The 26,941-nt window shown below is 34.0% G+C and overlaps 1 protein-coding gene across 3 annotated transcripts in view; it reads right to left on the bottom strand.

Annotated features, from left to right (window-relative positions):
* LOC117683709 (uncharacterized) overlaps positions 1 to 8,584 on the bottom strand; it is a 165,436-nt gene extending 156,852 nt beyond the window's left edge. For all 3 annotated transcript variants that reach the window (XR_010710480.1, XR_010710481.1, XM_066074099.1), the window contains exon 1: positions 8,474 to 8,584. The gene's annotated coding sequence lies outside the window, so the exon portion shown is untranslated. The remainder of the gene's footprint in view (positions 1 to 8,473) is intronic.
* Between the last annotated feature and the right edge of the window lie 18,357 nt (positions 8,585 to 26,941).

The raw sequence follows: 26,941 nt of genomic DNA, 5'->3' as shown, positions 1-26,941 counted from the left end.
GAAATTCCTGAGATCAAACGTCGAGTATAGCCTGTACGGGGACTTAAAAATCTACACAGTACAAGGGATGTAAGCAGCCGCGTAATATTTCTGTTGCATGTATATTTCTTGTTTTCCGTTTAGTCTGTATCTACGATAGCGTGTGAACTACTTATGAATGTTAGAACTGTGGAAATTACCGTCATCAAATTTTTACCGAATAAATTTACGTGTTACTAATTTCGTTATTTCTACATTTATAAAGATTTTATCAATCCTGCTGAAATAAAACAGTCAAACATAATAGTAAACGACACGAACAAATATTCTCAACACTGAAATACATGGGTAAAATGTATCAGTCATTGTTTTAGGACTTCCCCTAATTGTTGTTAACCGAATCCGAGATCCACACCTCAAAATTCTATTTTCGATTTATTTAAGACGAAAATCAAGCTCGGGTCTTTTCACCCCCCTCCAGATACAAACACGCATCAATATTTCAAATGACCTCGCACTGTTACCAAACCTGAATAGTCAGACATCTTACACGTTGTTTTTCATCACATACAAAAATTCAGCTCCTCTCCTGGGCGGAAACGCCCCAAATTCAAAGACAAATCAGGGAATTATTTCGCGTCAGCCAGGTTTTGAGACACCTGCAAAGGATGTGTGTTCTAATCTCGCCGGAGCCAAGATTTGTTCTTTCTCTCTATTTCTTTCTCTCCTTTTTATTTAATTTTCTAACTAAAATATTCAACATAAAAGGGTTGTTGGACTGTAGTGCAAGTTGAAAAACACTCTTCAATTAAGATTTAGACAAATACAGTCTTTTATTATTAGGGTCTCCCGTCTTCAGCGGAAGACCCTTCTTTTCTTATTGTTATTAGGGTCTTCCGTTTACAAAGGCAGACCCTCTTTTTTTTCTTTTTATTACAGGTCATTAGACCTGTTATTAGGTCAAAAGACCTCTTATTTAATATGAAATAAAATGGGGCAGGTCCTTTAAATAAGGGATCAAACGGGGTGTATAATCCTTCATCCATCGCTCTTTTAGATCACATCTGCATTTCCTGATATGTTTCGTTGATGAAGATAAAAGGCAAGGTCATTTCCTCTTCTAAAAATCGGACGGAAGACCTCCTCGTTGCTCGCAACGAGATCGTGTCTAGTTTACATTATTTTTTAATTCTTGCTTTGTCTGCGAATTTGATTTTTATCTTGAAAATTCTATTGCATTCTAACGGTATGTTCATATAAATGGAAGAGCCACTGTAACAGAGACAAGCATGATTTTGATTTTCGATTGTGGTGTTGCATTTCACCAGCATTCAGTGTTTGTGATGTCTCAATAAATCTCGCCATTTGAGGTAAGGTTTGCGGTTACAGGGAGACAACCCACCCATTTTCATTGTGACGTAACACCAACTAGTGTATGTTTTAATAGATATTAGACTTTAACATGCGCACTCACATGTTAATCGAGTAATATGCATAGTATGAGAACAATGAGACTTTAGATACATTTTTTCTTAAAAACCAATAGGCTATATCATGACCCCCTGGGGTACGTAAGGCAACAAATGTAAGGGGAGGGGGCCAAAGTGTTACATGGTAGTATATTGGGAAAATCTTTAAAAATCTTTTTACCAAGAACCAGTTGAAACTTATTTGGAAAAACATCTCTATATCGTTTAAATTCTGGTCATTTCAAATCATGACCCCCAATGGCAGGATGGAGCCACAACGGGGGATCAAAATTTTACATATCTGTATTGTGTTAGATTTTGTTGCGCAGGTGACCGACGTGACCCCTGGACCTCTTAATTCATGATCTGTTTGTGTTTTAAAACTTTTAAAAGCTGTTCAGAAGGATTTGGATGTCCAATATAGAATGTCTTTGAAAAATTCTTTTTGTGCAGGAAAAAAATGATCAATGATATAAATGTAAGCATTTTTTTTTCTTTCGGAGATTAAGATTTTTAAAACAGACGTTCTCTTTATAGTGCTTAAATTCATTCTAAAAGTGCATCAAACCCCCTGACATTAATTAAGAAAATCAAAGCAAGAGTCGCATTGACCACATCGTTTACCTGAAGTTCATAAAGTACTGGCAAAAACAGAATATACAGTTAAAAAAAACATATGTACATTTGTATCTGATTTTATTTTAGCACAGAACATTTGTTTAACTTCGGATATCTCCTAAATATATCCATATATTCAGATGCAGATTTTTATATCAATTTGGTCTATGTTCATTTACCAAGTAGGAGGCTTTGAACAAAATTTGATTGAATTTGGATTTATGACCTTCTGACGTATTAATTTTGCAGCTAGATTGCTTCTTGGAAAGACATTGGTCTTTGATTTAAACAATTTATACATTCATTTTCAACTCCACATTTAGATATATTGATGATTTTTTTTTTCACTCCTATGTTAACTAGATATATCACAACGAGCTTGAAATAAAACTGAGAAGAAGACATCAATTCCTAAGTGGTTATTTGAATAGAAAACAATGATATCAGCCATAGCCCATGATGAAACTCACATCATAACTTTATCATGTTAAAACACATAAAATATATTAGTTGTGTTGTGGGCGACGGCTGCGGACACATTTTACTCTTCAAAAAACTATGAAAGAATGTGCCATTATTATTTTTTGAAACAAGATAAAAGTGCATAACTTGCCATTTCATATACACACTTGTTCAAGATAGTATATTTGTATTTTCATAAGATTTAAACAACTTTTGAATTTAGGGCAAATAATAAATAATAAATGTTGATGCAAGGAACACTAACAGGGTAACTGCAACAGCTGTTAAGCTGTTTTGGGAATATCTTGAGTCGAAATGCGAGAGCGGAGACTTCAAAAAATTTACTGTGCGAGAAGTTAGACGACTTTCGTCTAGTTGTTACTATCAATTTCAACATAACATGTTCTGGAATACCTAAAATCAATTGAATAAATAAAGTGTAGTTATTTCAGGAAATATGAAATTACTCTATTAATCAATTGTTTTGATAAAATATTGCTTTATCAGTATAAAAGCACAACACTTATTTTAATATTAAAACTGGAAAATAATATAACGAATGTAGCCCTTTCGCTCGGTCAATCCATAGATATATCGACTTCACAGAAAAGAATATCGACCTCGCGCTTCGTGCTCGGTCGATATGCTTTTCTGTGAAGTCGATATATCTATGGATCGACCTCATGAAAGGGCTATATTTGTATAATATATTATGATATGGTAATGTATTATATGATACAATATTGTATAATATGTAAGATATGTATCACAAAATCATATTTTTATAGCATGTAATATGATAGTGTATCATATAACATAATATTGTATCATGATTTGATATTGCATTGTGTATTATGTTACATTATGGTATTGTTTTGTATAATACGACATTGCATTTCATGATAAGTAATGATAAAATAATGTATCGTGTGATACAAATTTGTATAATACAATTACCATGCGCGGATCTAGAGGGGGGGTCGGGGGGTCCCGACCCCCCCTGGAAAATGAAAATTTATTAAATTTACATACTAAAATTATCGCGAAAATATGCCTCGGACCCCCCCTGGCAAACACAATTATCCTTCGGACCCCCCCTGGAAACATTTTCTGGATCCGCGCATGATTACACTTGCAAATAAAATGAAATATTTAGATTTAAAAAAAAAAATCGTTAAATCAACAAAAGGTTCAAATGATTTGTAAATGTATTTTTGTCTATCTATCATTCCATACATTCTTTTGTCTTTCTGTCCTAAATATCTTTTTATTATTAGCATTTTTGGTATTATAAAAATAGTGCCTGTCTGGAAGGGTAACAGTTGAAATTGACACCCCGAGAAAACCATTGTCAACCTTCGCGAAGCGGAGGTTGACAATGGCTTCGATGAGTGTTAATTTCAACTGTTACCCTTCCAAACAGGCACTATTTTTTTATTTTACTAAATGTCTACATTTTAAAGAAGACTTTTTTGCCAAGTGTGTTGCTTTCGCTGAGGGTAATAGAACGGATTATAAACTGCGTCTAAACCAATTATATTTCAGTATTTAACATGAAAGTATAATAAAACGTTATTATATCATTAAGAGTGCAATTGAAACGCTTAGTAGCTTTTTGCTTGTTTTATTAAGCATTAGGTTTGCTATGCATTTGCGACGCTTCGTGATAAAATTTAATCATTAAGCTGCAATCTATCATTAGCGGTTGATGTTGTCAACTATAAATGCAATAAATTGTAGCATTAGGCAATGCTATTGCTACGTTTAATAATATTTTCATAATTAGGCGGCGTTTTATCATTAGAGGTTAATACATTGTTATCAGTTTTTACCCGTCGTCGTTCGTCGGTCATAAACTTTTGAACATTTTGAGCTTCTTCTCTAGAAACACTGAACCAATATCAACCAAATTTGGCATAAAGCATTTATGCCTAAGAGGAGTATGAATTGTGAAATACATGGCCCCTGTCCATTAAGCTTGGGGGTGGGGCTTAAGCCAACAAAATCAATGCACTCTTTTTAAACTCGTCTGTTTTACTCCTGGACATCAAGAAGTCCTACTGCTGGCATTATTGAAATAAGCGTTGAGCTTTTAAAATTGTGAAATTCATGGTCCAGAGTCAACGGTTCTAGCACTAGGATGGGGCTCTAATAATTATATAGTGAAAATGCATTAATTTGTTTAAAATGTTCTTATTTGCTTCATGGGTATTAGGCCCGTGATCTAAGTTCGTAGTTATGATGAGGAAGAATGCCTCTTCCAAAATTGTGAATTCCATGGCCCCTGGGTCAGAGGTTCTGGTGTTAGGGTGGACCTCTAAATAAATGCATTAATTCTATAACGATATTCTCCTCTGCTCCTGGGTAATAATTCAATGAATTAGGTACAGTGTTACGATTAGGAAGAGTGCTTCTTCTAAAGTTTTGAATGTAAGGTAAGGGGTTCTGGTGAAAGGGCAAGGCTCTAATGACTAAATATAGGACAGGGTGGTGTAATTTTGATCGATCATTTTTTGTACTTAAGATTTATTCATTTATGTAACTGTATGTTATGCTACAATTTCTTAGTGTTTTCTTGTAGACTTTTAAAAGTTTATTGTATCAAAAATTCCTGAAATATCTAATCTTTTATTTTTTTTAATTATGGACATGGCAAAAAAAAATACATGTTTCCTGAGAGAGATAGATAACCATAACCAAGTAGTACAATATTTACATCTTTTGGTATATCATTATCATTAATGAATTGAAACTAAAGACTCTCTCTCTCTCTCTCTCTGTCTCTCTCTCTGTCTCTCTCTCTTTCTCTCTCTCTCTCTCTCTCTCTTTCTCTCTCTCTCTCTCTCTCTCTCAGTTTAAATCACTTAAGAAATTTAAGTATGAAGCAACAATTATTTCTGTAATATCAGTTTATGTAACAGTTCACTACTCTGACAATAGGAAAATACGATATAACGGTAAAATACGGTACAAGTGTTGCCAAAATGATATATGTATAGTCAACTAGCAGTCAGAAACTCCTGAACATTAGAATTTCACACTGCGCATGTATACCAAGGACAGAGGCGGCAATTATTCATCAAACTGTCGACGAGGAGTGTTAAGTGAAATAGATAGGACTTGATGGACTTTACACTGTAATCATTATAAAAAAACTAAATAGTTATAAAACTAAGACGTATATTCTCTACGAGAGTTCATCAGTGCTTTAAGCGTACGAGAAAGAAAAAGAGAGATCTGCTGGTGTGTGTATTAATATTTAATAGAAAAGAGGTAAAGAGTGCATTGTACACGACTAAAGTATGAGAGACATGAGACTGATGAATAACACCGAGCTCTCTCAGCTTTGATCTAAAGAGAGAAAATGTGATATGATCTAATTGTTTAATGATAGGACAAGGACCTGCACTCCATGGCTGAGCTGCCGTGGGAAACCTTCTACCAGAGTCTATCCATATGTTACTAATGATGCAATGGGATGCTGATATAGAGAAATAAACTAATCCTTGTTTTAGCAGTATCCATATATTGTGCATCAAATCCCAGTCATCATGAAGCATTGTATAAAATAACTCTCATATGATAGCGCGTTCATTCTTGCCATATCATCAGCTAAGCAATGCAATAATAATATGTACATGTAGCGGTAGAAAAGGTAGATAATAGAATGGAGGAGACCTATTTTATCACGTTTCTAAACCTATGTGGGAGCACCATTCTCGATCTTGAAATTGAATAAGTCATTTAATTTGAATCTGATAGTGAACATGAACCTGTGGATATCTTAAAAAGTGTTTCATGTTTGAAACATTTGCCAAAACCCTTCAGTTAGCTTCAGTTTTTTTAAACTTGCAATAGACTTTTCACAAAGTAATGGTAATGGAACATGTAATGCATTAATTTACTCATGTTATAGTGAAATATATCTATTATGAAAATTGTTTAAATTTCTTCATTTATAAATACAATACTACATTTCGTGATATTTCTATATCAGAAACTTAATATCTTCACATACTCATATAAAGGTCATCGTGTTCTTGTTTACATATTTTAATTATTTGATTAAAATTCAAATCTTTAATTATTAGACTTACGATCGTTAGGCTTTTTTAGTTCTTGTTGTTTTCAACCTCGTTATATCTTTCTTTGAAAGTAGTTTAAAATAACATACTTTTTACTTTATGTTCTTGATTATTTCCAATATTATTATATACGATACGTGGAAACCTACGAAAATAAGATTGGTCAATTGATGCATTTAAAATCTTGGAATATGATGTTCAAAAAGTGGGTTTCAAATTAATGATTTTCTTTTTATTCATTGTTTTTAAGTATGAATGGTTGAGAAGTTTTGCAATTTCCAGAATTTAAGTTTTATAATATTTTAAAAGAGTTTCATGTTAAGGAATTTTGAAAGAGACACAGGTGGGCGATGTGGTCCATGGGCCTCTTGTTGTCAAAATTTATTCGATTAACCTGTGAGTGTACATAATAAAGTCTAGTATTAGAGAGTGTTGGGAGGATGGGTGGACAGAGTGTGGTGAGCGAGGGGAGAGAGAAAGGGGGCGGGTGGGGAGTTGGGGGAAATGGGAAAAAATTGGGAAAGTTGAGAGAACGGAAAAAGGGAATGGGAAAGGAGAGTGAGAGGGGAGAGGTTAGGGGTGAATAGTGTTTTTCAAAAGTTCATACATTAAAAGAAAAGTTTGACGAGCCACCGTTTGAAAAATGACATGTTTTTTTTTAATGTAGTGGGCAAAGAAATCAACCGAGCTCGATATTTTCATAAATATGATAAATATGGAATGCTATTCTTAAACTTTAATCTTGTTCAACCGGTTAATTCTTCAGTTGTGCACATTTATATGTAAACCCCACCCCACCCCCCCCCCCCCAAAAATCAAGCAACAAATCTCATGAAACAATCAAAATGAAGTTGCATCGATGCATTATACAAAGAAAAACATGCTGGTAAATAAATAAACAACGACGTGTATTAGCCATAAAAATAGACAGTGATTTATGGATTCATATGAAATGATTCTAAATGTGAAAAAAAAAAAATTCATTTTACTTTCTAGAGTTCTTTTCACATTTGTAACTCTGGATTGTCCCTAAGAATTTGGGGAAATAGATGTATTGAGATTTTTTGAGGTGGGTAGGGTAAGCTGTAGTCCAGAACACGCAACTTTTTCTGCAGTGTACATTTTAATAACACCTTTGCTAATAAGGGGATACAATATAGGCAGACGTTTTTGCATTTTTCCTCCTTAAACAGCAATGGGTTTTTTTGGACACCGCGTGGAGTAAACTGTGCTACAAAATCTCTTGCGGTGAAAGAGCTGTGTTTTCAATCAACTTTCTTAAAGCTTGTACATCAACAAATCCATTTTTGAGCATTAATTTTAAGTTGAGTTTAGAAGTGAATATACTAATTTTTCCTGGTTATAACTTTTTCTACCATGATAGATCTTTTTTAAATATTGATAGTGAGTCAAAAAAATCCACACACACAAACTGTCGAAGAACTCCCCCGTTTATATTCATATTCAATATTTATGACCGTTTTATGAAGCACAGGGGAGTCAAACCCGCCATTATAAGAGATCCACACAGCATGTGGAAATGCTTTTATCCATTTCACTAATCCAACAACTGCTGCATGGATATCCACAGCATCCATGTGTATACCATTGACTACCATACTCGAGCCATTCATAACAATCCCAGTGACTTGTTGTACAGAGCTTGTTATAGGCAATCTTGGTATCACATAGACAGAAAAAGTTGCTCCAGATTGAAGTTCATTGGCTGCCATTTGTGTAATGTGGCGTAAAACATTCTACGAACTAAATCTTAAAAAAGGACTAAAATTTAAATTCTTTGAAAATAGTATCTCTGTAAAGAAAATTGCATTTACTACTAAATGCAGAACTATATCTTACTCAGGTCAGTGGTTTCCAAGTCAAATGTCACTAAGGACGCAGCAGCTCCCTCTATCAAAGTGATAGGTTTAAAATGCCACGAAATATGGCATCTAGTAAACTATGGAACGCCATAGCTGCCTTATGTGGCTATTTTACAGGAAAATTGTGCTTTATTATATTATGCTGTGGTTATTTCATGTGAAGATGGTGCTTTATTATATGAAGATGGTGCTTTATTATATGAAGATGGTGCTTTTTTATATGAAGATGGTGCTTTTTTATATGAAGATGGTGCTTTTTTATATGAAGATGTTGCTTTATTATATGAAGATGGTGCTTTTTTATATGAAGATGGTGCTTTTTTATATGAAGATGGTGCTTTATTATATGAAGATGGTGCTTTTTATATGAAGATGGTGCTTTTTTTATGTGATGGTGCTTTTTTATTTGAAGGTACTTTTTTACATGAAGATGCTTTTTTATGTGAAGATGGTGCTTTGTTAAATGAAGACGGTGCTTTATTATGTGAATGTGGTGCTTTATGATATGACGATGTTGCTTTTTTATATGAAGATGGTGCTTTATTATATGAAGATGGTGCTTTTTATATGAAGATGGTGCTTTTTTATGTGATGGTGCTTTTTTATTTGAAGGTACTTTTTTACATGAAGATGCTTTTTTATGTGAAGATGGTGCTTTGTTAAATGAAGACGGTGCTTTATTATGTGAATGTGGTGCTTTATGATATGACGATGGTGCTTTTTTATATGAAGATGGTGCTTTATTATATGAAGGTAGTGCTTTATTATATGAAGATAGTGCTTTTTTATGTGAAGGTGCTTTTTTATGTGAAGATGGTGATTTATCATATGAAGATGGTGCTTTATTATTTGAAGATGGTGTTTTATTATATAAAGATGGTGCTTTTTTATATGAAGATGTTGCTTTTTCATGTGATGGTGTTTTTTATATGATGGTGCTTTTTAATGTGAAGGTGGTCACTCGAAATTCCACTAATTTTTGAATACTGATTTAACCATTTATTATCTCGAAATTTCGAAAGTACAACAAAAAATTGATGCAATCAAAATCCATTTGATACAAAATTGCTTGTTCCTCTTTTTCTAGCACAATGAGTATATAAGATATCGAGTAGATCTAGCTGTGTACGACTTTACCTCAACCGAACTTACATCTTTTAAGTGACAACTATGTAATGTCGAAATTTTACAATAATTAAAGCCTAGTAACGTTATCCTGAACCTTGAAGAACAGAAAATTGAAATTATTAACTATTTGTGTTTAAGCGAAGGTAATTCGATGAGACGTAAATTCCCTAGCAATCTGATTAAAATCAGATCTTTGATCCGCTCTTAATGTTATTATTTACCGCCCAGCCAGTCTTCTTTATTGATGGCCGTTCCTCTTTAACCTAAGTGGCGAATTGGAGGAAGAGTTCACATTCTGAGTGGTTTCAAAACAAAACATTAAAAAAAAAAATAAAGGAGCAGATTGAGGATCTGATTTCAAACTAATTAATGCCTTAAGGTATCCCACTCCTCAATGTTGTTGTATCAAGATTTTCTTGAGAAGTATATCATTGAAATCTGTAGACAAAACAAACTTAAAAAATACAAAGATAATGGGGGATCAGTATCCATCCCTCTGAGTTATGGCCCATTTAATTTGACCTTTTTGCACCTAAAATGCAATTTCATCCTGATTAGGATTTGTTGTCAGTATTTTTGATTAAGCAAACTTATTTCTTCAAATATTGTTTTTAATTATGCACAATGGGCACACTGAATAGAGCGATTACGAAAAAAAATTGTACAAAGCTGCATAAATTTTTTTGTGACCTTTTTGCACTTAAAATAGACAATTTCTATAATAGTTACAATTTGATTTGAAATAAAAACTTTTTGAATATCAAGTATTTTATAAGATTAATCCAGTTTGCCTAAATATGTATTCAGGATCATTTTAACATAATATAACATGGGGGTCAGTGATGTCAAATTTTAGATATTAGGCTTCAAAGGTAAAATTCTCGCAAAATTTGGCTTAAAAAATTCAGACATGTTCTATATAAATGCATGATTTTATGCTAAACGGCTATCACATTCTCAAGATTTGATTTTGTACATGTCACACAGAACCTATAAAATATGTTACAAACCTAACAAATGTTAAAAATGTGAATAATGAATAAAGTATATTGAAAATTCATAAAATTGCTTGTTTCTGTCATTTTCGTTTAAAAAGCCTTCCGCACGAAAAAATAGTTCCCCAAAAAACTTTCTTTATGAATGTTGTGTAATCATGAAATAATAATCTATCTGTGATGATTAAATAAATAAAATCATATTCATTTTAAATATAATGATCATCTGTGCAATGAAATCAAAACATGAGGAGTGAGATACCTTAAGATAGGATTTGACTTGAAGTTAAAGTAAGGGAAAGTCAAAGGGAAAGGTCTACTATACTACATGTATAATATAGTTCAAAGGAGGCCCTTTTATAAGTGGTAAAGGCAAAAGTAAAATGTCAAAAAATACTGACAAAATATTGTATTATTCAATTTATCATATTTGTCAATTCAGTTGAGATTAAATCGAACAGTTCATCTCGTAACTTAAATACTTATTATGTTTAAAAACAGAAACTAGCAATGGTGTATTAAATGGATTTAATTGTATCAATTTTGTTCTAGTTTCAAAATTTCGAGATAATAAGTGTTTAACTCCGTCTTCTAAAATAAAGTTCCGAGTGACCACCTTCACATTAAAAAGCACCATCATGTAATAAAGCACCATCACATAAAAAAGCACCATCTTCGTATAAAAAAGCACTGGTCTTCTTCATATGATAAAGCACCATCTTTATATAATAAAGCATAATCTTCACATGAAATAACCGCTGCATAATAAAACAAAGCAGACTTTTCACATGAAACAGCTACATAAGGCAGCTATGGCGTTCCATAGTAATCTCTCAATCTCAGTATCAGCATCATGACCAATACGTAGACAAAATGTAAACATTTTTTTTTAATAATTCTTGAGTATACGTCAAAATCATCACAACAAAAAAAGATGGAAATTTCATAGAAGTAACTTCCCAGATTGGTACGATATCCCTTCAAATACTTCAGAGGCATTCTGAACAACAGCACGCTCTTGCTTCAGAAAATTTCTGCATAGATTTTGGTGTTCATTACCCGCTGTGAGAGTTGTCTTTCGTTATATTAGTTTGGTTAGTTTTTGAGCCGTAAAACATATGGTATTCATATTGAATGCGGATTTAATGCTCACATGTGATTCACATTGGCGACAGTACTGATGTTGCAAAATTTGAACTTGAGCTAATAAATATTTGATTGAGCAAAGGTTACTCATCTACAAGTGTTTATGTAAATCTATGGACAATATAAGTAACTCGTTTCTCGGCCAAAGAACTTAATGACAATTTTATTTTGCTTGGCAAGTATCCCACTTCTCTTTCTATCTTTCTCTTTTTTCTTTTTTTCTTTTTTTTTTTTTTTTTGGTTTCATCGTCATCATTGTCCTCATTTCTCAGAAATTTTATCCGTGTGGGCGTAAAAAAAAGTTCATTTCTTAAGCAAAGCGCTGACTTTTCTCTCAACTACATCTAATGTACATGTTGCATGTCCACGAATTCTTTCTGTAAACTGTACGCAGGATCAAGCGGGAGTGCATTTTAAGCGTCGGTTTAAATTAGATGCGTACTTCATTTGTTCTTCTGTATTTTCTTCTTGTTTCCATGTATTTTTAGCAGATGCGACATCGTTAAATTTTCCTACAGCAGATCGATAGTTAAAGGTATTATGTAAAAGATACGCTGAAATCGGTGTCATACGACACCGAGGTAACATGACGTCCTTTTTCATGCTGCAACCGGAAAATGGCTGGATACGCGATTAGATTAACGACAAAAAAAGTTGAGAAAAATAATGGATTTTTAAAGACCAAAGCAAAACTATTTAAAAAGGTATAAATTTCATGCTTGGTTAGCAAATTCAAAAGAAACGTGAAAATCGAGGAGGCTGGGAAATAACAGGGAGGGGGGTAAAATGGTGGATCGTGTTTGCTGTCGATATGATGTGATTTAATTTGATAACAAAGAAAACGAAATAAATATGTCGCCTTACTCTGTAACTGTAAACCTATTACGTCTTTACCAAAGGTTTCCGTGAATTACGGAAATAGTCGAGTTCTAACGAATGTCAACAAAAGGTCGTCTGTCACAGGCCTTTGATTTTATTTACTATCGCGCAGTTTAATACGGATGTTGATCCAAAATGTTAGGACGGTAAGATGGGGTATAATCCATGATATGATAAATTCACCTGCAAACAAAGACATAGTCACATAATATATGTAAACTTGGTTGATACGCCCTAGCCATGGTTTTATCTCTTAAGGAGAGATTAAACGCAGAATATGATAAAACTAAATCCGAAAAACCAACAAGTGTGCCAACTGAGTAGAAACAGTATTATGCATGCTGTAATGTGAACATTAGCACAGGGTTTTAAAGCAAAATTGAGGAAGGCTAACTTTAAAAATATCATATATAATTAATATGTCTTTTCATTAATGAATTATGCAATGCAGTCATGCGAATGCTAACAAAAATCTTTAAGGAGAGCTATGTGCATGGCCAACACATTAGGCATGCATCAGGTCTACGATAAACGTTAAGATTTATATTTCTAGATGTAAACTTTTTTCAAACCATTCTCAATTTTTAAAATCCGAGATTCACGCGATGACAGCAACCAGAGAGGAAATTCACGCCCAGATTCGGAATTTTTCGAGGGGGTGCAAGGGGGGGGGGGGGGGGGGGGGTCTGAGGTTCTTTTTAGTATTTTACCATGTGAATTTAGCAGTTAGTTAGAATTTTCCACGTTGTATTCAAAACTACCAACCAGGCCCCTGCATCGATCCGCATGATCAGCGCATGAAATTGATATTTTCCTCTTCATTTTTTTTTGGGGGGGGAGGAGGGAGGGGTTAGGGGATGGACAGTCGGAAATAAACCACCCCGTCATTTCTTACTGTCGGCTAATAGAGTCATGATCTGTTTGTTTGGGTTGATCAAAATGAAAGGTGTGATCGGAAGGTTATTATTATTTATAGAGATTAATCGCGGCTCTGCACCAAAATACATTGTGACTTTATAGTATCGTAATGATGTGATAGAATGTTATCCTCCGCCAGATTTTTATTCCTGATTTAGAATCAGATGTTGCTATATAGAGACACACTTCCGATAAGGGCACTTGAACTTTAAAGCATTTGTGTACTTTATAGGTACTCTTCCTAATGCTTGCTGCACGTTATTTATGAATGGCTTTAATTATAAATCTACCTCAGAGATTGTCCGCAATGTCTGACGCCGTCCTCCAGATATTTTTATCGATTTAAATATTATTTTCAACTTGCCAGTACCCATTTTTGTGTACATGGATTTTATCATTTAATTGCTGGTTCTCTTTAAAATTGTTTTTTGGATTATCTTTTTGTTAGTTTTCGAAAGATATTTTTTATTCTGAAAAGCAAATGCATTATATTTATCATTCAATAAATCATTTGTATTGTGCAACAGTGAAGAACATCTCTATGTTGAATATAAAAAATGCATTAAAGATACACAATTCATCAATGTATAAATTTTAACTGAATGGCTGCACATTAAGCAGACGATACTAAATCGACGATAAAACTCGAGGCAATGAATAAAACATCAGATCGATTTTATCGAATTCGGACCTATTTTCAAAGAATGATTAATTAAGAATAATGCCATTTTCCTACCAGGTGTAGGGAATTAATGACTCTTTACGTAATCCCGATCGAGTCGGTATGAAATAAACATTCCATTTCCTTGACAACAGTCGATACCATGAAATAATGATTCCGCGAGAACAATTAGTCCATCCACTGGAAACAATTGAATTTCAATAGACGATAGTGAAAATCTTTGATTTATCGAGACCATGTAATTTTTCTTTTTTAACTACAACGTTATTTGTAGACAACGTTCTGCAGTTTAAAATCAGATCATAGCAAAAAATATTCCTGATCATACAAATTTTGTGGAACGTTTTAAATTTCCTTTGATTTTTTTTTTTCATTTACTTGTGTCTTTGCATGTTAATTAAAGTACGCGCTGACCTGTGCATTATAACAATCGATTCAGAAATTGCCTAATTCAATGCATGATTAATTCACTATCAATATCATGCAGAAATCACAAGAATGCCCTCCGCTAATTCTCAAAATTATTTTTTAATCTCCATCCTAAATGACACACTGCTGTGCAATATGAAATATTCATTGATAGGTTGATCGTACAAAAGACCACCTGGTGGTGTGAGGTATGCGTGTCTCACGTAAATATTTTACTATCTAGTTTCAGTTTCACATGTTTAAAGTCATACGGAATGTATTCTCGACATTCAATCATGTTTAATAACGACATACATGTACATATCATATAGAGAACTCTCTCTCTCTCTCTGTCTCTCTGTCTCTCTCTCTCTCTCTCTCTCTCTCTCTCTCTCTCTCTGTTAAAGTGTCGTGACTAATAACCGCGAGGGTGGGGGGGGGGAGGCAATTTGAAAATTTTGGGCAGCAATGATTGTCGAGCATTGCCGAATTTTGGAATTCGAAGTTCGACTGCGATTTTTTTAAAAAAAACCTGTCGAATATTTGTTGCCTCATCTGCCCAAAGGCGTTGAGGCAGAGAGCTATATCTTGGCTAGTTAACGATTTTCTGAATGACAAACTGGCACATTGTCGCGGACTGCTCATAACCAATTAGCCAAAACAATGGCGACTTGATCCTCTTTCAGTCTGTCCTTGTGTCTATAGCAATCGATTAACATGCATCAATATTCCAGATTTCTTTTCCAATGCCATTTGCTTTTAATAATGAAATGTTGGCGGCCAATGGGCTCTCAAAACAAGCGCTTTCATAGTGCTTTCACCAGCATCATGCAAAATACAATTAACGGGGTATATCTTATCATTGAATTAGGCATCATATATATAATTGGCTTATATCTGCAAAAATGGCGTGTACGTACATGCATAAGGAATGCTAGGAATGTTTCGATCCATGAAGAGGGGATCAATACTTTCAGATTAATCCTTACACTCCACATCTACATGGTCAGGGACAAGTGTGAGATCAAGGTTTCATTGGTCAATGACCGGTGTGCGTTTATATCCGAGGAGTCTTAGAAATATAATCCAAATATGCAAGTCGTAAAAGAGAGAGAGAGAGAGAGAGAGAGAGAGAGAGAGAGAGAGAGAGAGAGAGAGAGAGAGAGAGAGAGAGAGAGAGAGAGAGAGAGAGAGAGATATTTCTATTAAGAAAAAAGAAGTATACGAATTAAACTTCACAAACACAGTATATCAATCTTTATATCAAACATCACAAACAGTGAAAAATACATGTACGTCGTTGTTAGGCATGCTTCATTTCTCTTTGCTTGAAATCAAACATCACCAACTATGTAGAATGCTTCATTGTTATGCATACTTCTTTTTTTCTTTGCTTGAAATCAAACATCACAAACAGTGTCGAATACATGTATTTCATTGTTATGCATGCTTCCTTTCTCTTTAATTGAGATCAAATTTAACATTAAAAACAGTGTAGAATACTTCATTAATTGTTAGGCATGCTTCCTTTTTCTTTACTTGAAATCAAACATCGCATACAGTGAAGAATACTTTATTGTTAGGCAAACTTCTTTACACCTTACTTGAAATGAAAACTATTAGTTCAAAAGTTTTTTCCCTTATTTTGGAAGGAACACGTGGTGCACCTCGCGCGTTGATTTGATTGACAGGGGTAGCACGTGGACTCGGACTGAAACTGCATGCTGGACTCAATCACAATATACAATATTCTTTTCAAATTTGTGAATACTACTTTCATGAATATATAATATTAGTATATTTCAAATGAATGTAAAATTACGCCAAAAACGAAGAAGTTTGCAATTTAAATGTTATCTTTTGTCTTGAACAGGTGTGAAAACCCCTATAACATGCCGTTTTCTACCTTGGGTTTGCAAATCACTATACACAGGGAATAATATCGACTCAAGCTAAAATACAAAGAAAAGAAATGTGTATGTACATAAATAATTAATTTTCATTGTATTTTTTGATAGGGAATTCGAGTTGTATGCATTTATTTACATGTACAGTTTAGGTTCCCATGTTGTTTTGTGATGCAAAATAATTACCTCCTCCCATTTTTTGTAAAGAATAAACACCTTTAAGTAGTAATATAACAAGTTAATAAGGTTAAAATAAGAGAACAACACTAATTATTTTAATATTATCTACCTAACTCTGGTGTCCACCTGAAAAATATCCTCGCGACCTTAAATTGTCATAATACTAAACCGCTTCGCGAATTTTCCAACATGATAAGCGGTAAGCGCGCTGATTTTCTTTAAATAAAAAAAATCATATTTTGTCATTAGTTTAATTGCTTCTGTCTATCAGTACTTTCAGTACTTTGATTACATTTCATTTCATATCGTGTGTTTAGGGCCAAGAAAGCGCAACTTATAAAATGGCTAGCGTGCCTTACTGTGCATTGAGTTTAGTTGGTAATTGAAAGCTATCTGATATATGTCTCCTGTATCATATTGTTTTGTGAAACTAAATATTTCCTGAGGGAAGCGGTAGACATGAATGTTAACCATGACAAATCGATATCAAGCAGAGGGGAAGCTAAGCTTTTACTTTTACTTGCGTTTTGTTGGACACTTAAATTTCAATGTCAACGTTTACTTTCACCTAATCCTGCAGACCAGAAACACACACATCATCCCAAACCTGCCGTTGTGTGATTTTTTTTTCACAAAAAATCTTCTGATCTTGAAAATTTATTTAGTTGACAAATTGGGGTGAAAAACGCTCATAAACAAAAAGGAAGACTACTAAGCTTAATTCAATATAAGTCATTGCATTTGTAATGGTCTGAGCAGACATAAAAAAAGGTAATAAAATATCCGAGTGTATTCACATGCATGGACATATTTTTCCTCAATTTATGTAAAACATGCATCAGAATAAAAGAAACCTAATCATGAATATCGGGTAAAAATATGTCATTTTCTGTTCTTTTCTGGCCTCATCATTTGAAAGGTTTGGTCATGCAAATAAGCTTATTCCAGTTCAAGACTTTAAAACTCTCTCTCTCTCTCTCTCTCTCTCTCTCTCTCTCTCTCTCTCTCTCTCTCTCTCTCTCTCTCCATATGGCAGCTTGATAAACCCTCCAACTCAAAATAAGTAAACAAACTTAAATACCAATAGATCATTGAATGTCCTACATGACATTTGACCTCGAACCAAGGTAACGGATTGCTAAGGTCCACGTAACTCAAACAATGGTCCCAACTCAACATAAAACAGCTGCATCGCCAGGATGATGCGATGAATTATACGATAAAATAATTTTCCACAATTCCATTCATCGCGTTAATTAATTATTTACTACCAAATGCGCGATATTAATTAATTTGATACCCCCTTGGGGCAACGTGTGTACACGCTTTTTCAAACCAAGCAAAGGCATTTGTGTTACGTCTTGTATTATATACTGTATATACATGTATATGTACAATGTAGTAAAATGTAAGCCGCTGTAATGAAGAATAATGACCCCCATAGAATAATGACCGGGGGTCATTTTTCTACGTAGAAAAATGACCCCCCGGTCATTATTCTACGTAGAAAAATGACCCCTTTGCCTGAAGAATAAGTGTCATTTTCATAAAAATGAGCCACTCCACATGAAGAAAAGTGACCCCTGTAGAATAATGACCCCCTTGTAGATATTTTATATATATATATATATATATATATATATATATATATATATATATATATATTTTTTGTGAAATAGTCTTTACACTATTGTAATTTTTACTGCTGCAGTGTACAGAAAGTAACAGAAATTATAATTCATATTCAAATAAACTTAAAGTGAAAAAAGGGGTATATCTTAGAAAATAAAAATCCTTCCGTTATAACAAGATATTGACGTATTGCATCGGGGTATGGTTGTCATCTTAACAATTACATTTACATATATCTATGGTGTTCTGATAGGGCCACTTCGACCTAAGTTGCAAAGGCGATAGAGCGAAGGCGTAGGAGCAAAAGTGCGAAGATGCGACAACGAAGCGCGAAGATGTGGTGCCTAAAGTGCGAAGTTGCGAAGGCGAAGGAGCGATACTACTATCTTCCTTTCCAACTTTGCACTCTGGCCTTCGCATCTTCGCACTTTTGCATTCGCCTTTTTTGATTGCATTCAGCAAGTCTCTGTCGATTACATAGAATTTAATACAGGCACTGTACTCGCCAAGGTTTTCCGATTAATCCAGGCTATTATTGGTACGAATGCGCTAGGCCATCGCGCTTACTATGAATGTTTATAAATATTTTAATGTGTACATGTAACATATATGTTTATTAGTAATGGCTATGCCTAATCATTATCTACTCCACGCAAAATTTAATGTCCGCCATAATGTGTACATATGCACTTCTAAACTTCTGTCACTTACCAGCCGTCTGTTAACCGTGGACCAAACACAGTAACATTCTAATTTCATCATGCGACACGCCTTGCTCATGCATGGATCTAGAGGGGGAGAGGGGGTCCCCCCCGGAAAATTCAATATTAATAATTTTACGCAGTAAATCGGGAGAGGGAGTCCGGATCCTATCCCCCTGGATAATTTAATTTTATTAATTTTATATTTTTTTCCCCAAAATATGCCTCGGAACCCTTGGAGCTCCGCAATTATAAAACATAGGTAATCACATACTACAAAGCTCACCGAGACGAGGCATCACCTTTATGAAGCATCACCTTTATGAGACCACCTTTATCATATTATATGAAAACCATCCTTTATGATCTTGGATATTCATGGAATCTGTTTTGACACAATATTGAATATCATCTGTTAAAAAATTGGTTGATAATCATATGTTCATATGTTTATCAATACAATAATATATAATTAAAATTGCATCCTATCATACTTACAATATATATCATATACTACCATAAAATACCGTAAAAAATTGTGAGATATGATATTATAACGATATTATAACGTAAGATATGACATTGTATTGTATTATACATTATAATTGTATTTGATCTAATAATAGAATATCATAAAACATAATACAATATAGTATTATATGAAACAATATCATATTGCAATAATACATCATAACATTGAAACATATGATATTATATTGTTTAATTAAGCATTGAATCATTATTTTTTTTAAAGAAGTGGTCTCATAACTGCAACGGTGTGCATACAAATTGTATAACGCGCGCTAGCGCGTAATGAAAATTTGTTTCCACTCATCGTTACTCATATATTGCAATATCATATGTAATACTATCATGTGATTAAATAATAAATAAATAATACAATATAATATTATACAATATTGTATCATATTAATCAATACTTTACATAACAATATCATGATACAATATCATATCATAAAATATAAAAACAAGAGATGTTTGTAAAACACTTATGCCCACCTCCCTTGGAAACATCCACAAAGAAAATGAACTGCAAATAACTGGAATTTTTCTATGTTCAAGGGGTATAACTCTGTCGAAAATTGCTCGATCGTACCCAATTACGAACTTGACCTAGATATTATCATGATAAACCTGTATACCAAATTTCATTTCAATATGTTCATCTTCTGCGAAGAAAATGAACGGAAACTGTTAGTGGACAGACTGACAGACCGACAGCAGCAGAGCAATATGCCCTCCCTTCTTCGAAGGGGGGCATAAAACTTAATACAATATTTTATCGCATCATATAACGTTTTACAATATAACATTTTGGTATTATATTGTATCCTATTAAACAATAGTGTTTCAAATCATACAATACTATATCATAGGGATCATGTTACATCATTTAACAACAACCACATCTATCTATCAAGCAGGTTTGAGTGAGGTAGGAGATTTCTCTAGCATCCTTGATAATGGAGATCAGGCTCTGCATCTAAAGCAACCTCTGCGTTTCATTTATAATATAGTTACATCAACTATGCAAGCTATCATCTATAAAACATGTGACCTGTTCCAAAAAACTAAACCACATCAAGAATCATAAACCTATGGCTCTGATTCAGCATTCAAGCCTGTCAGGTGCATCAGTATCATAAGGCGCACCATCCATACAAGTTTAATGAAGTTAGGACCAGTAGTAACTAAGATATAATCATTAGAGGGCACCTGCAACAAAAACTTTAACCAGCTCTAAAAACCTTAACCTCCTCCAGGATCCAAAGCCTATTCAGCACTCAATCCTGTCTGGTGCATCAGTATCATTAGACACACCATCCATGCAAGTTTGGTGAAGTTAGGACCAGTAGTAACTTAGATATTGCTATTAAAGGGCACCTGCAACAACAACTTTAATCTGCTCCAAAAATCTTAACCTCCTCCAGCACCTGAAAGTTAGGAACCAGATTTAGTAGGTCCAGATGCATCATCCATGTAATTTTGGTGAAGAGAGGACAAGTAATTATAAAAGCTTAGATACAGGAGCTGCAACTAAAACTTTAACCAGCTCCGGACGCCGACGCCGGGGGGATAACATATGCTCCCATTGACTTCGTCTGGGTGAGCTAAAAAGGCGAAAGAGCGAAGATTTGAAGGCGAGAGTGCGAAGTTGCAAAGGCGAAGAAGCGATAGTAGTATCACTTCTTCGCTTTCGCAACTTATATTAGCACTTTCGTCTTCGCATCTTCGCGCTTCGCTGTCGCATCTTCTATATTCTTCACATTGTTCATGAATTATACTTGCATTGTGGATTTCTACAATACAAACTGCTGGGTACATACAAGTTCATCACTTAGAATTAATGATGAAACCAAAATTATGAAAAGTTTACTTTATAACCAAGCTGAAGTTAGTAGGCACTGACAGCAGCAATTACGCCAGTAGAGGTTAGCGGCCAATAAGGAAAATCGTCAAAGTACTGAGAGTACTCGTACAAAAAATATATTTTACTTTATCCTCGGCATACTTTAGTAAGTTTAGTTAACATCAAGATGATTAATGCTTCAATAGTTTGTATGAGCATTGGTAACTTTTTATACAATAAAGATCGTGTGATCAAAATCAAGCGGGATATAAACCCCTAACATCTTATCAACGCTTTTAGAAACAATCTTTTATTATAATCGATCAGTGTTTATTACATGTATCTATTAAGATTAACTATACTCAGGTACTCTTCACAAATTTGCTCTAAAAGAATAAAGTCTATTCATAATCACAAAACAACATTACAACAAATGTTTAGAATATTGATGTTCATGTATTACGTAGAAGAAAACAAAACTAACGCAGAATGATTTTTAAAAAAATCACTTTCCCCAAGAAATGTAAATAAGAAGAAATGTAAATAAGAAGTATTCATATTCCTACGTTACCTGCCCCTTAGTCTTTTCCCATTAAGATATATACATGTATCATTCTTCGATTGACAATTCATTCACCAATGAATATTGCTTATATCATTACAACAATTATTCTTTTATGATTATTGTTCGTTAATTATCTCACAATATCCTCATTTCCAAATTTTTCTTTATTTGCGTCATTTCCCGCCGTATGTCGTTGAGAGAAGTAACGTAACTGTTAACAATCAATGTGTGGCAATGTCAGAGTGTTTTGCGTGTGCTTGCTACGGATATATACAGCGATTTATCAACAAGTTCGGTGTTTATAACTTCAAAATCAGTTGAACAGAGTGAAATATTAAGTAATTTCAAAGTCATATCTTGGATACGGGGTAACCAATTTATATTCATGTTTACGGGGGGGGGGGGGGTCATTTTTTTATGGGGGCCATTTTTCTTCATGTTTAACATGAAGAAAAATAACCCCTGGGTCTTTTTTCTTCAGAAAAATCCAATTATTCTTCAGCTAGGGGGGTCATTATTCTACGTAGAAAAATGACCCCCGGTCATTATTCTACGGGGGTCATTTTTCTTCATTACACCGCCATGGCTTGGCTATTTATCACGAGGTGTCATCGCTGAACTTAAGGAGGATAAGTATACGCTGTAATATTTACTACCTGTTAGAATTACCGAGGGGGGGGGGGGGGGCTGAAATATCAGGTGTTTATGGCCATGGCAAGAGGCTGCCTTATAATCAAATATCTGAAGTAGAAGAGAAGTACGGTTAACTATTTTGAAAAGCTTGAAGTGCAATTATTTCCGGAGGAAATAGGTGATAACGGAAGTATTTTAAAGAACACAGCCGAAAAGTTCAGATATGACAAAATTCATCTCTGGGGTTTGTCAATCGTTTGGAATAGTATTTCATAGATATCTACATGTAAGTCAATGAGGAGAGGAAATATCTGCATGGGGGTGGGGAACCAAACTTGATCAAATATTGTATTATGGTAAAGCATACATCATCAGCAAAGAGGTTCTAAGCATTGAACACAGAAGACATTGCTAATAATTAATGATACAATTTCCTTCATAATATCACAAGTTTTGTCTTAAGCCACAAGTGCACTTTCACAATTTCTACAGTTAAAATGGAACTTGACACTTTCTATGACAGTCTCCATGTAGATTTAGTTTTAAATTGACAGCATATCAGACGATTTTTCCCCGCTAACCCACAATCTATTCAACGAAATGCATTGTCGTTGTACAATCGAACCACATTGTCATCTTATACAATTATCAATTTCATTGACTACAATATTTTCATTCTACCAATTATCAAATCATCATATACTATTCCTATTTGTTTTTCTATCACCAATCATTAATATTCCAACCATCTTGCAACGGCTACTTTGTCATTTAAAATACCTTTAGCCATTTTATCGTCAACCATTTAACATGCATATCTTATAATATAAAGGTACACCAACGCTCTTACAAAAAGATCTTAGTACCATAAACCATTCTTATTATATATTAACAAATATTTCATTGAACTAATACATCGAACCATTAACCAAATTAATCCAAACCACTTCGCCGATAATCATGATGCATTGATATACGATGATCGAGTCGATCGGCGCCATCTGAACGTCAATCAATAATACATGAACTGTGGTGTTGTAAATATTGGAGGGTATCAATTTTCGTGGATATAAAAAAAAATAGTTTCGAGGATACGTAAATTCTTGGTTATGTTTTACCAATTAATCAATTATACTCGTACGTGTGTTTCTTTATTCAATGAACATTTTATTCAACAATAAAATCCACGACTAATGTTTTTAATGCTACCAATGTTAACCATTTCATCACGATCGTGAGTCTGAACTTTGGCTGCATCTACTCTATCACTAACTGTTTACAGTTTAATTGAGTACTTTAGCATGACGTTCAATCGATGTGTTATTCATAAGAATTTGCTGCTGGGATTTCAAAATTACGCAACTGCTCTAAAACTCTTAGTAGCAGAGTGTCACAATTGGTCTGACCATGCAAGACCAGTCATGCACGTGTTTCCAACAATGTGCAATATACGCACGTGTATGCATTTTTTTTCAATTATTATGTCGTGCAATTCTTATATCTGTATTTTACGGAATCACAGAATTTCAGATAGAAATATGTTGATCGAAAACGAGCTTGACAATAAACTTAAAATGCGGGCTGCGTCGAGGTGCCATTTCTCCGTGGTATCAATACTCACGCAATACAGTTAATTCCTTGTTCTATTGGCAACTTTGGTTTGTCATTTTCTGATTTGTACTTTAAAAGTACACGAATGATTTGCTTGTTAGCACTCCACGGTTTTTTTTTTTTTTTTTTTTTTTGCATGTACTTTTTTAGTTCTTTAAAAACTACGAATTTGTAGATTCTGAACTATAAACGAAATAATGAAAAAATCGTGTTTTTTTATCATTAATCATAACCATTATACGTATATTAAATTATGCTTTCAAACTACATATGTATACCTCAATTTTAAAACTTATAGGTTGATACAGGAAAGGAAATGTCACCATGCTCTCTCTCTCTCTCTCTCTCTCTCTCTCTCTCTCTCTCTCTCTCTCTCTCTCTCTCTCTCTCTCTCTCTCTCTCTCTCTCTCTCTCTCTCTCTCTCATTTGAACCCTTATTCAGTGATCCAAACCAAGATCGAATTGTTACAGCTTTATAGCCTTGAGGACTTAAACATGAAATTTCAACACGGGAAGTACAAAACCTTTCAATGCTCCTTTTCATTCGGAGAAAAGGCATATTGATTCAAAAGATAAATTTGTTTCCAAATTTTAAATTCAGAGGAGGTCGAATAGTTAACCCGTTATATTAATATCTTTTGTATCCAGTTTTTTAAAACGCAACTTTCCGCGCGCAGCTAACCGTTGCTGCTATTTAAATCTTTGCTTGTGTCTTTGAAAGCTCAAATATCCGGGTGCAATGATTTTTTTCCTTTCAATTTTTTTTTTTTTGGCCTCCAAAAGATATTGAGGGTCTCGGCATTTTTTTTTCATAATCTTCTTTGCTTAAAAATCTTGATTCAAATCGACCTGAAAAAGCGGGAAAATGTGCGTATTAAGACTTTGAGCGCGTCAGCCGCGAGTGAGCATGCTCTCTCTCTCTCTCTCTCTCTCTCTCTCTCTCTCTCTCTCTCTCTCTCTCTCTCTCTCATTTGACTATTATTATTTATTCTAAAAGAAAGATATATGATAAATTCTCTTGAAATAAATTGAAATATGAGATAGATATGTTAAGCGTGGTGCTTTATGATCAATTTTGAATTCAATATTATTGGTACGAAATATTCGGTACATCGTATATATAATTTACGAATATAGTGCACGGTGTGCTCTTTATGTTTAACTCGGTATATCAAAATAGAAATTAACTCGGTAGTTTTTATGAGCTTCATTTTTCAGTGTTGTCATTGTAAGAAGATTTACAATTGTGTTTAATACGGGTACCTGTGGAGATAACAGATGCCCCCGCTGTGCTCAGGGGGCTGGGTTACGGGGGTTCATACAAAGGGATTTCTTATTAACCAGCTACCCCCAGTCATTGAATACCGTAACGTTTCGTAACCTCCGAGGTACTAAAAGCTGTAATGGTACACGCTATAGTTTATCTGTTCAATTACGTAGTCATCAAGTCGAGCGAGGCGACAATGGAGCTACCTTAAATCCCATTTAACAAAAAAGAATCCAGTTGTATTTTCATGAGAAAAAAAGAGATTATGACACAGAATAGTTAAGGTGTCTTTTTTTACCAATACAAAGCAGAATTATTTTTACTGTCAAGCGTGTCTGCTGCCACGCGTGTTTGGAAAATGCTTTGGTCTCTCCCACTTGAACGCGCATATTATGAAAACATATCCACGTGCATATGTAAATTTTATGCATTTTCTTAAATTACATGCAGGGTTTTAAATGAAGTAATCTCGCTAATTAATGGTCCAATCGCAAAATGATTATATAAAATATTGACTAGCAAGGGACGTTATTATGTTTTTAAAATCAGGCTAGAGAGAGAGAGAGAGAGAGAGAGAAAGAGAGAGAGAGAGAGATGTGATGGTTAGAAAAGTACAAAAAGCAGGAAGTCTTTTATTTTTTTTCATTTTTCGTGCGATGAAATTAATGTACGGAGGGTATAATAAATAAGGAATTACATGTCAACCAACCTGTCAACAAGTTTTATACAAAAAGTGTGTAATTTTGTTGATAAAGATGTGTAAACCCCGCAGACATATCAACGACATGGAACGAATAATGATTTGATTGTTTGTGGGAGATTATTACGGACGCGCTTAAATTCTGCTTAATCCGCGATAAGGAAATTATTTTCTGCATGTCAAAATAGCTACAAGCAATTCTTAAAACAATCAAAGTACTGAAGTACTGTCGGGAGTTGATTTTATTGATTATTATCAATTTTAGAATCAACGATATGTTATGCAAATTTTTATAATATGAATTCTCGAACTTTTCCGACAAGAATATCGAGAAAACCCCATATGAATCATGTTGTGTAATATTTAAAAATAGAATTAATTCCATAAAACTGTGTCAGTAACCGAAATGTTTCTAAAAATTGTACACGTCTGGATCCAAGCAATATTAAACTCTAGTCTCGTTCAACCAGACGCTCGGCTGTCACCGTTAATCTCCGACTACCAAGAGAGATTCTCTGCTTGTCGGAGATTTTGGAGACAACTACAAAAAAACAATTGAATAGTTCGTTCTATATAAAATCTGACTATTTTCAAGGTATTTATAGATACTTATACCTACAGATGTTTGAAAAACAATGGTACAGCATACAGTACACCGAATTTATCTATCATTTTCAAGATCTACGTCTTGTCAGCGGTGATGATTTGTGCTTAGGTCCAAA

Source organism: Magallana gigas, chromosome 10 (assembly GCF_963853765.1).
Source record: "Magallana gigas chromosome 10, xbMagGiga1.1, whole genome shotgun sequence".
NCBI classification, from domain to species: Eukaryota; Metazoa; Mollusca; class Bivalvia; order Ostreida; family Ostreidae; genus Magallana; species Magallana gigas.
This window is presented reverse-complemented; position numbering and strand designations above follow the sequence as displayed.